The sequence below is a fragment of the Schistocerca piceifrons genome, chromosome 1 (genome assembly GCF_021461385.2).
Source record: "Schistocerca piceifrons isolate TAMUIC-IGC-003096 chromosome 1, iqSchPice1.1, whole genome shotgun sequence".
NCBI lineage: Eukaryota > Metazoa > Arthropoda > Insecta > Orthoptera > Acrididae > Schistocerca > Schistocerca piceifrons.
This window is the reverse complement of record NC_060138.1, coordinates 1,194,431,210-1,194,444,463: the sequence shown is the minus strand read 5'-3', so window position 1 is coordinate 1,194,444,463 and position 13,254 is coordinate 1,194,431,210.

Below are 13,254 nucleotides of genomic sequence, written 5' to 3'. Positions count from 1 at the left end.
CGGACTCGAACAACGGACTCCCGCTTGCCAGTCTTCGGCTGTCAGATCTTCATCCCAGCTCACAGGTGACTGCTGATGTGAGGCCGCCTCCTTCCCGTCCTCGCGAGTCACCCGGGTATGTAAAAACCAGACTTCAAATACCTTTTAACTTCTGTCTTCTGGCGCCGAGGCTGCTGCTTGCTAATCCATTACAGCGGCGGACTTGGTGCGACTGTGCATGATGTAGACTCTTCTTGCATGACGGTCTTCAGCACCGAAACTGACTGAAAACTACTGCTACGCTTCTTTACTTCTTCGTCTTCTTCGTCTCTCGTCTCCGTCTCCGTCTCCGTCCTCGTCTTCGTCTTCGTCTCTGTCGGGCCCACTGCGTCTCGCGTATTTATTCACTTAAGTTTACTGGAGGTGAACGACTTCACAGCCATTGCCTCTTCTGTCACGTTGGGAAGCTTCCCGAAGAATCTTCTTGACCTCGGTCATTGGCTCTTGGAATGTAGGCGAGGGCCTCTGATCGCATGTGACGACTGAGAAACACGTGAGCCGGTCATTGCCTCTTCCGTCACGTTGAAAAGCTTCTCGAAGAATCTTCTTAACGTCGGTCATTGGCTCTTGGAATGTAGGCGAGGGCCTTTGCTCACATGCGACAACTGAGAAACACGTGAGCCGGTCGGGTGATGCCCTGACAGCTGAATCGACAGCGCCCCCTTATGTGGCACTTGCTGACTTCACGGTCATTGTCTCTTCTGTTCTGCTGTTCTGCCCACTGAATGCCAGTATGTAACTCTCTAAACTAAACCAAGTTTTTCATTTATATTCTAATTTCTACTTCACTTTGATTTCACTAATTTATTTACTTAAGTACCACTCAACAGTATATCTGTCACAGTTTAGAGAGAATTTTAGGGAGATTTATTTGGTGCTCATGAGGTGTGAGAGCAGTAATTTAACTGGTCACACATAGTGGAATGGTAACAGTAACCTGCGCTGCTTGAAGGCCTGATCAGACGTAAGGATTGGTTAAGATTGTCCGTATGAGCTTTGGTGCGAATATATCTGTTGAGCTTTCCTATCGATTTCAAAAGAGGAAGAGTATCCTTAGTGTTTGTCTTGTGAGCGTAATAGTTGTAACAAGCTTCACACGGAAGTTGTAAACACGATCAGCTAATACAGATGATACTGTAGCAGTTCTAATGGAGCAGGTATGGAATTTGTTAGAGAACTCAGTATAAGTTGTATGATGACAAGTTGAGTACCCAGCTAGAAGCGTTGCAAACTTTTCAACAGTCACATTCGGGTTCAGGTGAGGTTTAAGGCAGTAGAGAGGGTACCCTCCTCCACAGTAGATCCTTAAGCAGCTAATCTGACGACACACTTCTCCAGCAAAACAACAGAGAACTAACAGGATTCATAAATTATGTTATACCTAAGGCCGAAGTGAGTAACTGGTCAGACGAAACTAGGCTTGAGATGCCCGTTCTACGCCTAATAGGTAAGACTGAAACGTGCATAATGTATCATGAGACAATTAGCAGAGCTCGCACATTCGAAAAATTAGCGGGGAGTCTACAGCAGAGATACCATAAACAGAACAGTTGTAGTAACTTACCGAAAACTATTTTGTTGAATTTCATTGACGGCAATGCGCCGATAGTAGTGGTGTAGTAGTAGTGGTGGGACAACAGGGGAATCACCCTACTCTCCATTGCAGCCAAATTTATTCAAGATCTACATCTACATCTACATCTACATTGATACTCCGCAAGCCACCCAACAGTGTGTGGCGGAGGGCACTTTACGTGCCACTGTCATTACCTCCCTTTCCTGTTCCAGTCGCGTATGGTTCGCGGGAAGAACGACTGTCTGAAAGCCTCCGTGCGCGCTCTAATCTCTCTAATTTTACATTCGTGATCTCCTCGGGAGGTATAAGTAGGGGGAAGCAATATATTCGATACCTCATCCAGAAACGCACCCTCTCGAAACCTGGACAGCAAGCTACACCGCGATGCAGAGCGCCTCTCTTGCAGAGTCTGCCACTTGAGTTTATTAAACATCTCCGTAACGCTATCACGGTTACCAAATAACCCGGTGACGAAACGCGCCGCTCTTCTTTGGATCTTTTCTATCTCCTCCGTCAACCCGACCTGGTACGGATCCCACACTGATGAGCAATACTCAAGTATAGGTCGAACGAGTGTTTTGTAAGCCACCTCCTTTGTTGATGGACTACATTTTCTAAGCACTCTCCCAATGAATCTCAACCTGGTACCCGCCTTACCAACAATTAATTTTATATGATCATTCCACTTCAAATCGTTCCGTACGCAGACTCCCAGATATTTTACAGAAGTAACTGCTACCAGTGTTTGTTCCGCTATCATATAATCATACAATAAAGGATCCTTCTTTCTATGTATTCGCAATACATTACATTTGTCTATGTTAAGGGTCAGTTGCCACTCCCTGCACCAAGTGCCTATCCGCTGCAGATCTTCCTGTATTTCGCTACAATTTTCTAATGCAGCAACTTCTCCGTATACTACAGCATCATCCGCGAAAAGCCGCATGGAACTTCCGACACTATCTACTAAGTCATTTATATATATTGCGAAAAGCAATGGTCCCATAACACTCCCCTGTGGCACGCCAGAGGTTACTTTAACGTCTGTAGACGTCTCTCCATTGATAACAACATGCTGTTTTCTGTTTGCTAAAAACTCTTCAATCCAGCCACACAGCTGGTCTGATATTCCGTAGGCTCTTACTTTGTTTATCAGGCGACAGTGCGGAACTGTATCGAACGCCTTCCGGAAGTCAAGAAAAATAGCATCTACCTGGGAGCCTGTATCTAATATTTTCTGGGTCTCATGAACAAATAAGGCGAGTTGGGTCTCACACGATCGCTGTTTCCGGAATCCATGTTGATTCCTACATAGTAGATTCTGGGTTTCCAGAAATGACATGATACGCGAGCAAAAAACATGTTCTAAAATTCTACAAGAGATCGACGTAAGAGATATAGGTCTATAGTTTTGCGCATCTGCTCGACGACCCTTCTTGAAGACTGGGACTATCTGTGCTCTTTTCCAATCATTTGGAACCCTCCGTTCCTCTAGAGACTTGCGGTACACGGCTGTTAGAAGGGGGGCAAGTTCTTTCGCGTACTCTGTGTAGAATCGAATTGGTATCCCGTCAGGTCCAGTGGACTTTCCTCTATTGAGTGATTCCAGTTGCTTTTCTATTCCTTGGACACTTATTTCGATGTCAGCCATTTTTTCGTTTGTGCGAGGATTTAGAGAAGGAACTGCAGTGCGGTCTTCCTCTGTGAAACAGCTTTGGAAAAAGGTGTTTAGTATTTCAGTATGGTGGATCCAAGATGGTGGCGACGATAGATATGGCAAAGTCGCAATGACGTCATGGTGGGAAGTTCAAATTTTGGTGGGAAGGTAGGTCAGTTGGGCTACCTCCACTAACCTAACCCCCCGCTCCGCCCTCCCCTCCCCTCTCCCAGAAAATGGCGGAAGTTGAAATTCCATCAGGACAATGCAACACAACATGGCTACCTCCACTAACCTAAGAAAATGGCAGGAAAAAATTTTTCTTTGGCTACCTCCCCTAACCAAAGTCATCTGACTGCCACCTCTTCCTAGGAATTGGCGGGAAAAGGAGTCAGCCTATGCTGGATAAGATGGACATAAGTTTTTATTTTCAGTCTTTATTTAAACAATTTGAGGTAGTACCACCATCAAGTGTGTTCACCCTGAGGTCTAGTACAAAGTACTGCCACCTACCCCCATGACGTAATGCAAGATGGCAGTCTGGAGGGGAAAAATGGTGGGAAAAGAACTCAGCCTGTTCTGGGCTGCTGGAGAGAGGAAGGAGAGTACTTTATTTACTTTGAAACAATTTACTAAGAGATGGATTTGGCATTGTATATTTATCACACTGATACAAAATCTTCACCCTGATCTGCTTGAAGTCGCAGTAAATAGTCTACAGACCTGGGAACTACTTGTAAATCACGCAGCACACTGAAGTACAGACATGGAAACGACTCGCAAATTACCGAAATAATGCAGTACACAGCATACGTACACATAAACTACTCATAGATCAAAAAATGGTTCAAATTTCTCTGAGCACTATGGGACTTAACTTCTGAGGTCATCAGACCCCCTAGAACTTAAAACTACTTAAACCTAACTAACCTAAGGACATCACACACATCCATGCCCGAGGCAGGATTCGAAACTGCGACAGTATCGGTCGTGCGGTTCCAGACTGTAGCGCCTAGAACTTCTCGGCCCCTTCGGCCGACTACTCATAGATCACCTAAATAATGCATGTGTAATGCTACGCAAACACACTCACAACACCTAAACAGCCGAAAATAATGCAGTACACAAACACTCATTGCACATGCCGCTGTGAGCCACAGCACTGCCAACGGCAGCCAGTAGCTGAAACTTGCATCTACAGTTAGAGCTCTTCGAGTCTTATACTGATGTGGCAGAATTCCATTCCGCTCACGCACTGCACGCCATCCCCTGTCCATTGGACCGCACAGGACGCTACTGCGCATGCTCGCAGGAGCTGGAACCCACTGGTGGCCCCCACGAAGAGACGACACAGCAGTCAGCTGCTGAGCCACAAACAGGTGTCCATTTGGGTCATGCAAGAATGAGGCGGCGGCATCCCTTTAACACTTGATACCTGAGAAATTCCTGTCGAAATACATGTTTACCTAGGCACTGTTGCTGGTGCGATGACACATAGATGCGGTGCAGGTCCAGTGCCGAGAGAGATGTTTGCATAGCAGCTAAAAGGTTTTCAATTTTATACTGACATCACATGACTGGGCAAATAACAGGCAAGTCCCCCTCTGGACACACTATTCAATTCTGTTCCAGAATAACATTGATTGCTTTCTCCCTAGCAATCCTAACGGAACAGCCCTTTGATCACTGAATTTACTCGTCAAACTGCTGCTGGAGCAACGTCCACCATTGTTTTCTGCAGACGAGACTTTCACCAGAAAAAAACTATTTCTTACAGATTGCCATATTGCACCGATAGTGACACCCTGCAAAAGTGCTCTACAATAGAGAAAGACTCTTACTCAATTTCACTGCTCTGCCACTGAGGATGGGAGCTTGAATATTAGAGCCTGAAACCACTCTCTGGTGGCAGGTACTAGGTCAGTTGGACTCTGGACCTCAGGGTGAACACACTTGATGGTGGTACTACCTCTAATTGATTTAATAAAGCCTGAAAATGAAGACTTATGCCCATCCTATCCAGCACAAGCTGACTTCTTTTCTTGCCAATTCCTAGGAAGAGGTGGCGGTTGGATGACTTAGGTTAGTGAGGGTAGCCAAAGTAACCTTTTTCCCGCCATTTTCTTAGGTTAATGGAGGTAGCCATTGTGTGTTGCATTCTCCTGATAGAATTTGAACTTCCTTCCATTTTCTGGAGGAGGGGGGGAGGGAGGAGAGGGGGTTACGCTAGAAGGGGTAGCCCAATTGACCTATCTTCCCGCCAAAATTTGAACTTCCTGCCATGATGTCATGGCGACTTTGACATAGCTATTGTCACCATCTTGGATCCGCCATTTTGAATAAGTTTGGCAACAATGGAGAGTGGGGTGATGCCCCTGTTGTCCCACTGCTAGCAGTTGGTCAGTTTGAAGAACAGCAGTGTGTCAAAAGTGAGTAATTATTTAACTTCTTATGATACATTTTGTTGAATTTAATGGACGGCAATGTGCCGATAGTAGCTTAACAGCAGACCAAAAATTTTTGAGTGTAACTTAATTTGGATAGCAGACTGCTATAAAGTATTATACCGGATTGATAGATTGTAAATTAACAAAACACAGTCAAAAACATAAAGGTGCAAAATGATACTACTTTGAAAATCTTTACTATTTAAAGAATGATGTAATTAGTATAGAAAGTTTTACTAAAGATTAATGATTTTCGGATATAAGGTTATACACGAATTTATTGAGCATAAGAATTACTTTTTTCTAATCACGAAATACTTCAGTCTATGAGTATATAAGTTGATTAATAATCTGAGAATGAAAAAATATGAAGTGTATTCAGCTTGTGAAAAAACAATAAAAATTTACAAGTGGTGTGGAATGGTAAGGCTCTTGAGAGATGATAACTGGAAAGTTCATAAATATTCAAATCAAAATTTGTTTATTCCCAAAATTGTTTGTTGCCTGCGATAACATTCCAATTTTTGGAAATCTCAGAAGGATGGGGATGTTCAATATTTCTGGCTTTGCAGCCACCATAGTCAGGTACAAGAAGCTCTTCGTACAGCAGTTGAGCAGGCAGCAGTTGCAAGATGACATAATGTAGTGTGAGGTACCGATGACAGATGGTTTGTTAGGTACAGGTATCGTGAGAAAGACTACTTAAATTGTGGTCCTTCTCCGCAATTGGCTGCTGCATACGAAAGTTGCGCGCCAAAATGATAACCTTCTGTTATTAATATTACACAAACTAAACAGCCTATTTACTTGCATGTCATATTTAAAGCATCTCTCAATAGCGTGTTATCATTCCATTATTTCACAAGTATCAATAACCAGCAGAATAATAAACAACAGCTAAAAGACTACGCAGACGAAGCACGTCGGTGATCTTCGGATCGCGCGTAACTTGGATGGCGGGCAAAGTGGTTCGCCTGTAACATCAGAGCTCGTTCGACAGTATCGGAGGACAGACACGCTCTCTGCCGCGGTCGGTGTTAGTCATCTTTATTAGTAACCTATGGTTTGTTAATAAAGTTGGTTGGGCAGTGTCGGAAGACAGACATGTAGTCTGCAGCGGTCGGTGTTATTTAAGACTTTATAATGGACATATAGTTGAGGGCAGTGTGATACTAATTACGGAAATAAGCATTTCATTGATATGTTGAAGAATATAAGTTATTTATGACTCTAAAGTGGAATGCACTTGTGCAGTTTCTCGTTCTGCCAACAAAAAGCGAGTGGCATCGCGTTTAAACAAACAATAACAGTTCCTCGCTAAGAGTTTCTTACTGCCTCAAGATTACGGATTTACGACCTACGTGCGCAGGGGACAACAACTATAGAAGACTGCAGGTTGGTGAATAGTTACTAGAACTCTAAGAACGCTCACGAATAACAGACCACTCGAATCAATAACACAGGAAGAAAGACTGAGGTTAATGAAAATCCACCAATAAGTCACTTTTACAGCAAATATTAACACAAATAAACTTTAAAATAAGTAACTTTATAAAATATTGACGAGCAATTTCAACAGCAGTCCAGCAAACGCGAGCACGCAGAAATGCCGCAACACGACATGACATGGACTCGACTAATGTCTGAGGTAATGCTGGATCTAACTGACACCATGAATCCTACAGGGATCTCCATTAGTCTTTAAGACTACGAGGGGGTGAAATCTCTTCTGAACAGCAAGTTGCAAGGCATCCCAGATATGGTCAAAATGTTCATGTCTAGCGAGTCTGGTGGCCAGCGGAAGTGTTAAGAATCAGAGGAGTATTTCTGGAGCCACTCTGTAGCAATTCTGGACTTGTGGGGTGTCGCACTGTCCTGCTGGAATTGCCCAAGCTCGTGGGAATGCACAATAGACATTAATGAATGCAGGTGTTCAGGCAGGATGCTTACATACGTGTCACCTGTCAGAGCCGTATCTAGACGTATCAGGGGTCCCATATCACTCCAATTGCACACGCCCATTACAGATCCTCCACCAGCTTGAATAGTCCCCTGCTGACATGCATGGTCCATGGATTCATGAGGTTGTCTCCATACCCATACACGTCCATCCTCTCGATACAATTTTAAAAGAGACTCGTCCGACCAGGCAACATGTTTCCAGTCATCAACAGACCAATGTCTGTGTTGACAGGCCCAGGCGAGGCGCAAAGCTTCGTGTCGTGCAGTCGTCAAGGGTACACGAGTGGGCCTTCGGCTCCGACAGGCCATATCGATGATGTTTCGTTGAATGGTTCGCACGCTGACACTTGTTGATGGCCCAGAACTGAAATCTGCAGCAGTTTGTGGAAGGGTTGCAATTCCGTCACGTTGAACGATTCTCTTCAGTCGTCGTTGGTCCCGTCCTCGCAGGTTCTTTTTCAGGCAGCAACGACCGCGGAGATTTTTTTACCGGATTCCTGATATTCCCGGTACACTTGTGGTATGGTCGTACCCCATAATCCCCAGTTCATAGCTACCTTGGAGATGCTGTGTCCCATCGCTTTGCGCCGACTGTTACACCACGTTCAAACTCACTTTAATGTTGATAACCTGCCATTGTTGCGGCAGTAACCGATCTAACAACTGCGCCAGACACTTGTCTTATCCAGGCGCTGCCGAACGCAGCGCCGTATTCTGCCTGTTTACATATCACTGTATATGAATACGTATGCCTATACCCGTTTCTCTAGCGCTTCAATGTATATTCAACTGGAATAGTTTTTTTGTAAATAACAATAAAGATGTACGGTAACGAATTTTTTCATTTATTCAGTTGTCACAGGTGAAATTTGATTCTCGAAACACAATTTTGTTCTTGAGGTACAGTTTCGTTGTAATATTCAACGCCTAGATACTTTTTTGTACACAGTAACAAAAAAAAATTCAGTGGTTGAAACATTTACTGTTTTCAGATATACGAATCTACGTTAAAAATTAAAGTGGAGACACTTTTATTCTTACACTACAGCAGTCCTAGTAGTAGCAATTACATGCTTGTCATACAACAACAGTTCTGATGGACTGTGAATTATGTGTATACTTACATCTGCACTTGGACGGCTAGCAGTAGATGAAACTTTAAAAAAAATTGTATTCATATGATGTGGAAAGACGGTATATGCAAATTTCTGACATACAATTTATTTTTGTCGGTGCGTATGGTGGAGTGCTGTTTTTGTTGACGCACTGTACACAGTACACATTCCTCACACACGTGGTATGCATAAACAAATAAATATTTGCACGACACGACACGACACGACACACAGACACAGACACACACACACACACACACACACACACACACACACACACACACACACACACCGAGAGAGAGAGAGAGAGAGAGAGACAGACAGACAGACAATTTCTTACACTGTAATAAAAGGGTCATATTGCTGTGTAACATTTACAACCTGTCTCATTGTCTTTCTCTCACTCAATCAGATCCCGCCGTTGGAGGTTCGAGTCCTCCGTCGGGCATGTGTGTGTGTGTTGTCCTTAGCGTAAGTTAGCTTAAGTTAGATTAAGTAGTGTTTAAGCCTAGGGACCGATGGCCTCAGCAGTTTGGTCCCACAGGAACTTACCACCACCACTACCATCACTCCATCAAAGTCGCGATGCCCCTCTCTCTCAACAAATGAATAGCATGAGTACAAGAGAGTTTCAGTCCTGTCATCACAAATGACACTTTTATGAGGTGACAGGCCAACTTTAGACTGCAGCACAGTGTACCCTTCGAGTACCCTCCATTGAATACTACGTAGTCCGCCGCGCCTGATGCCGCTGCTGCGTCTAGTTCCAACTACCCTAGCGCCTTCAGAGTCTGTTAATTGCCATCGTGCAGCTGTAAATCTTTTACGTTTCACCTGAGTACAAATGACACCTCTACCAGTGCACTGCCCCGGTATACCTTGAGAACGCGATACTATAGCCATCTGTATATGTCAATATCGCTATTCCACGTTTCGTGACAGTGAAAGTGCTGTATACGAAAAATCTAGCACATTTATGTAGAAAAACGCTAATAATGATGTAAGAAACAAAAAGGCGACAGTGAAACGGCCGCTATACCTGCTGGGCAGAACAGGTGATTAGGGTTGTGGACAGGGCCAAATAAACTGTCGGTCAGGTTCACTCAAAATTGTAATTTATCGTAATTTAATAACACCTTTAAAAAAAACAGCACGTAGCCGTACCTTTAGAACTACGAGTTTCAGAAAGGCAATTATTTCACGCCTGAAGTCCTCCAAACAACAAATCTTAAAGCAAGAAGATAAATCTCAAGTGAGGCTGAGAGCCGCAAGGCAAGGGTGAATAGACAAACATAAACAAGATGCAAACAAACGGATGGTGGCCCTCATTTTCAAGATTTTAAAATAAATTACCATAACCTTTCAAAGGCAGAAGGCCGCAATGTCTTTTTAGACTAAGGAGTTGAGTGGCTGAAGGCCCACAATTGAATTTCCAATACATAAAATCCAGTAAAAGGAAGGAATTTTTAAATCATTGGCTATGATAGATTATAAACAGACAATTAAACACCGATGAGAGGGGCAATAAAGAAAACGGCATTCAGAAGCCTCCAGGGTGATCGGTCTGAGAATTCAAGCGCAAAATGTTACGGGCGAGATTATCCACAATCAAATATGTATATGTATTAAGTTGTCAAAACTACGCACCGTGTTGGACAGTGACAACAGGTGAGGAAAGGACACTGCCCGAAATTACGTTAGCGGCCAGGGCAGGTAACCGTAACACTAACGGCCACAAGGCAGAAAATTCCGCTGGTGCACTTGAATTGTAGTCAACCAATATAGTTAATTTCCACCGCGTGGCGGCTAAATTTCAGCAATACAAACACTCGACGTTGCTGTCAGGGAAACCTTCCCAACAGCGAACCACCGAAACGAACCACACTACATGAATGGACGTGACTTGGGTAGTTCAAACCACTACTCAACTTTGACCCCCTGGGTCGGTGAACGACGAAGCTGGTAGCGATCGGACAGCTCCACATACGCTCCGACACTGTGCAGGGGCCGGCAACGGACCCAGCCGACTGCACCGCACAGAGATAACTTCCCTGATACGCAGCAACCCACCGACTCCCGCAGAATGCCGACAACATCTAAAATAGTCGTCAGTGAAAATAACGCCAACTACACACACAACCTGACAAACACTTGGTTGAAGACCGCCGCCCGGCTCAAGTGACGCGTGGCGGCAATGGTCGGGCGAGCCACGTCGACGCAGACCTGACTGCTGCTCCAATCCGACTGCACTATAGTTCAATTCTTTTATCTTGGCGGCTCGCGCATGCCCGCCCAGACGCGGGAGACTGCTGCGTTGCCAGTTGCACACGACGCACGCGCCAATAGAAGCAGCGCCATAGTATAGCTAGTTCGCAAGCTTACGTTTAGGGGGGAGTGCGCAGGTCATGAAGCAAAGCCACCACGGCCGCATTAAACCTTTCGCTGTTACAAAGACGTGCTCCCTGCATTCCGCGCTGTGCGCGATTTTGTCACTGCACTGCTCGCCTGTGCAGACACATGGTGTTCCCACTGCTTTGACACACTTATCATTCCATTCCACAAAAACTATTTGGCACAAAAATTAGATTTTTACATGTCTTCTTGACTGATACCTTCCCCACATAAATGACTTAATTTTGTTTCGATGTTCAACGCAGTTATTATGCAGCATTAAATGTAGTAAACCATTGCACGAAATTTTGAAGAGTTTGCAGAGGTAGAAGTCCATAGCGTATATTTCCGTATGATCGATTTTAGTTGCCACAATGTTGAGAACGAAATGTGGACAAGATACTTAAATTTCATATAAAATTTACTGTATAACAATATCTTATTTAAGTACCACATAGGTGTCGTATGTAATATTGAGAAATATTCCGTCTTTTGCGACTGTAACAAAAGTTTTATTTACACTCAGCACGTTTGGCTTTATTTTAAAGCACTTCAGTGAATCAAAAGGAAGTAGACAAAATACATTAAACAAAACTGTGGACTTACAAAAACATTAAGACTTGAATATACCGTCTATCAGTGAAGTGCTCTCAGCTATGTCAAATATAATTTTTGTGTGTGGCACACACAAACATCATTTATTTGCTAAAACACTGATCAGCCAACACAAACGTTGAATATTGTGTTACCGCAGCACGAAACTACGAAAGGTGACATGGCAATGGAGGAGACAAAATACTGTTCACTGAAGATGCTTCAAAAGAGAGAAACGCGTCTGGTCTAAATAAGCCGCTTATTACAGTTGCAGAAGAGGAATATATTTCAGTACCATTGGTAGAACTGCGACTGTGGAACAAAAACAAGAAAGATAACATGAGTACCATTGTGTATGTGCCATACCTTTCATTGATTGAAGTGCTTTAAAATAAAGCCAAATGCTACCGGTGTAAATAAAACTTTTATTACAGTCACGAAAGACGGAATATTTCTCAATATTACATACGACAACTATGTGGTACTTAAATGAGATATTGTTATATAGTAAATTTTATATGAAATTTAGGTATCTTGTCCACATTTCATTCTAAACATTGTGGCAATTAAAATCGACCATACGGAATGTATACCCTATGGACTTCTACCTCTGCAAACTCTTCAAAATTCCGTGCAATGGTTTACTACATTTAATGCTGCATAATAACTGCGTTGAACATCGAAACAAAATTAAGTCATTTATGGGGGGAAGATATCAGACAAGAAGACGTGTAAAAATCAAATTTTTGGGCCAAATAGTTTTTTGTGAAATCGAATGATAAGTGTGTCAAAGCAGTGGGAACACCATTTGTCTGCTCAGGCGAGCAGTGCACTGATGACAAAATCGCGCACAGCGCGGAATGCGGGGAGCACGTGCCTGCAGCAGCGAAAGGGTTAATGAAGAGACCAAGCACTAGAAATTTCAAAAAATTGCATTCAAACGAATATAATTCATGAAGTAAGGCACTTCGACATTGTTTTTAAATAATTAAAATATTAAGCACCGCACAAGGTTTGAACTCTGAACATTTCACATAGAAGCCCAACACCTTAACCATTCCGCTAACGCAGATCGCCTGCCTACAGAACGCAGTGAGCACTCTAACAGGTCATGCAAAATACTGACAAACACTTTTGGTATGACTATGAATTACTCACGCTTCGTCGAAGTACAATAGGAAATAAACAATTACCGCTCTTCTTTAGTGCGGAAAAGCGGTTCGTGAGATTGATACAAACACCTTTCCTTGCTATCACCTGAATTAGGAGTCTTATTGCTTGTTTCATTTAATTAATTAATAGAATATGAAGCAATTGGTATAAAGAACGCTTTTTCCAAACTTTCTATAAAAGAAAGTCTGCTATCAAGACATTGCTTTTGTTCTATTACTTTATTTATGACTGAACGTTTCTAAAACTGAAGACACTCGTCCATGCTATGCACTGCAGTCGAGATCTGGCAACGTCGTTCTC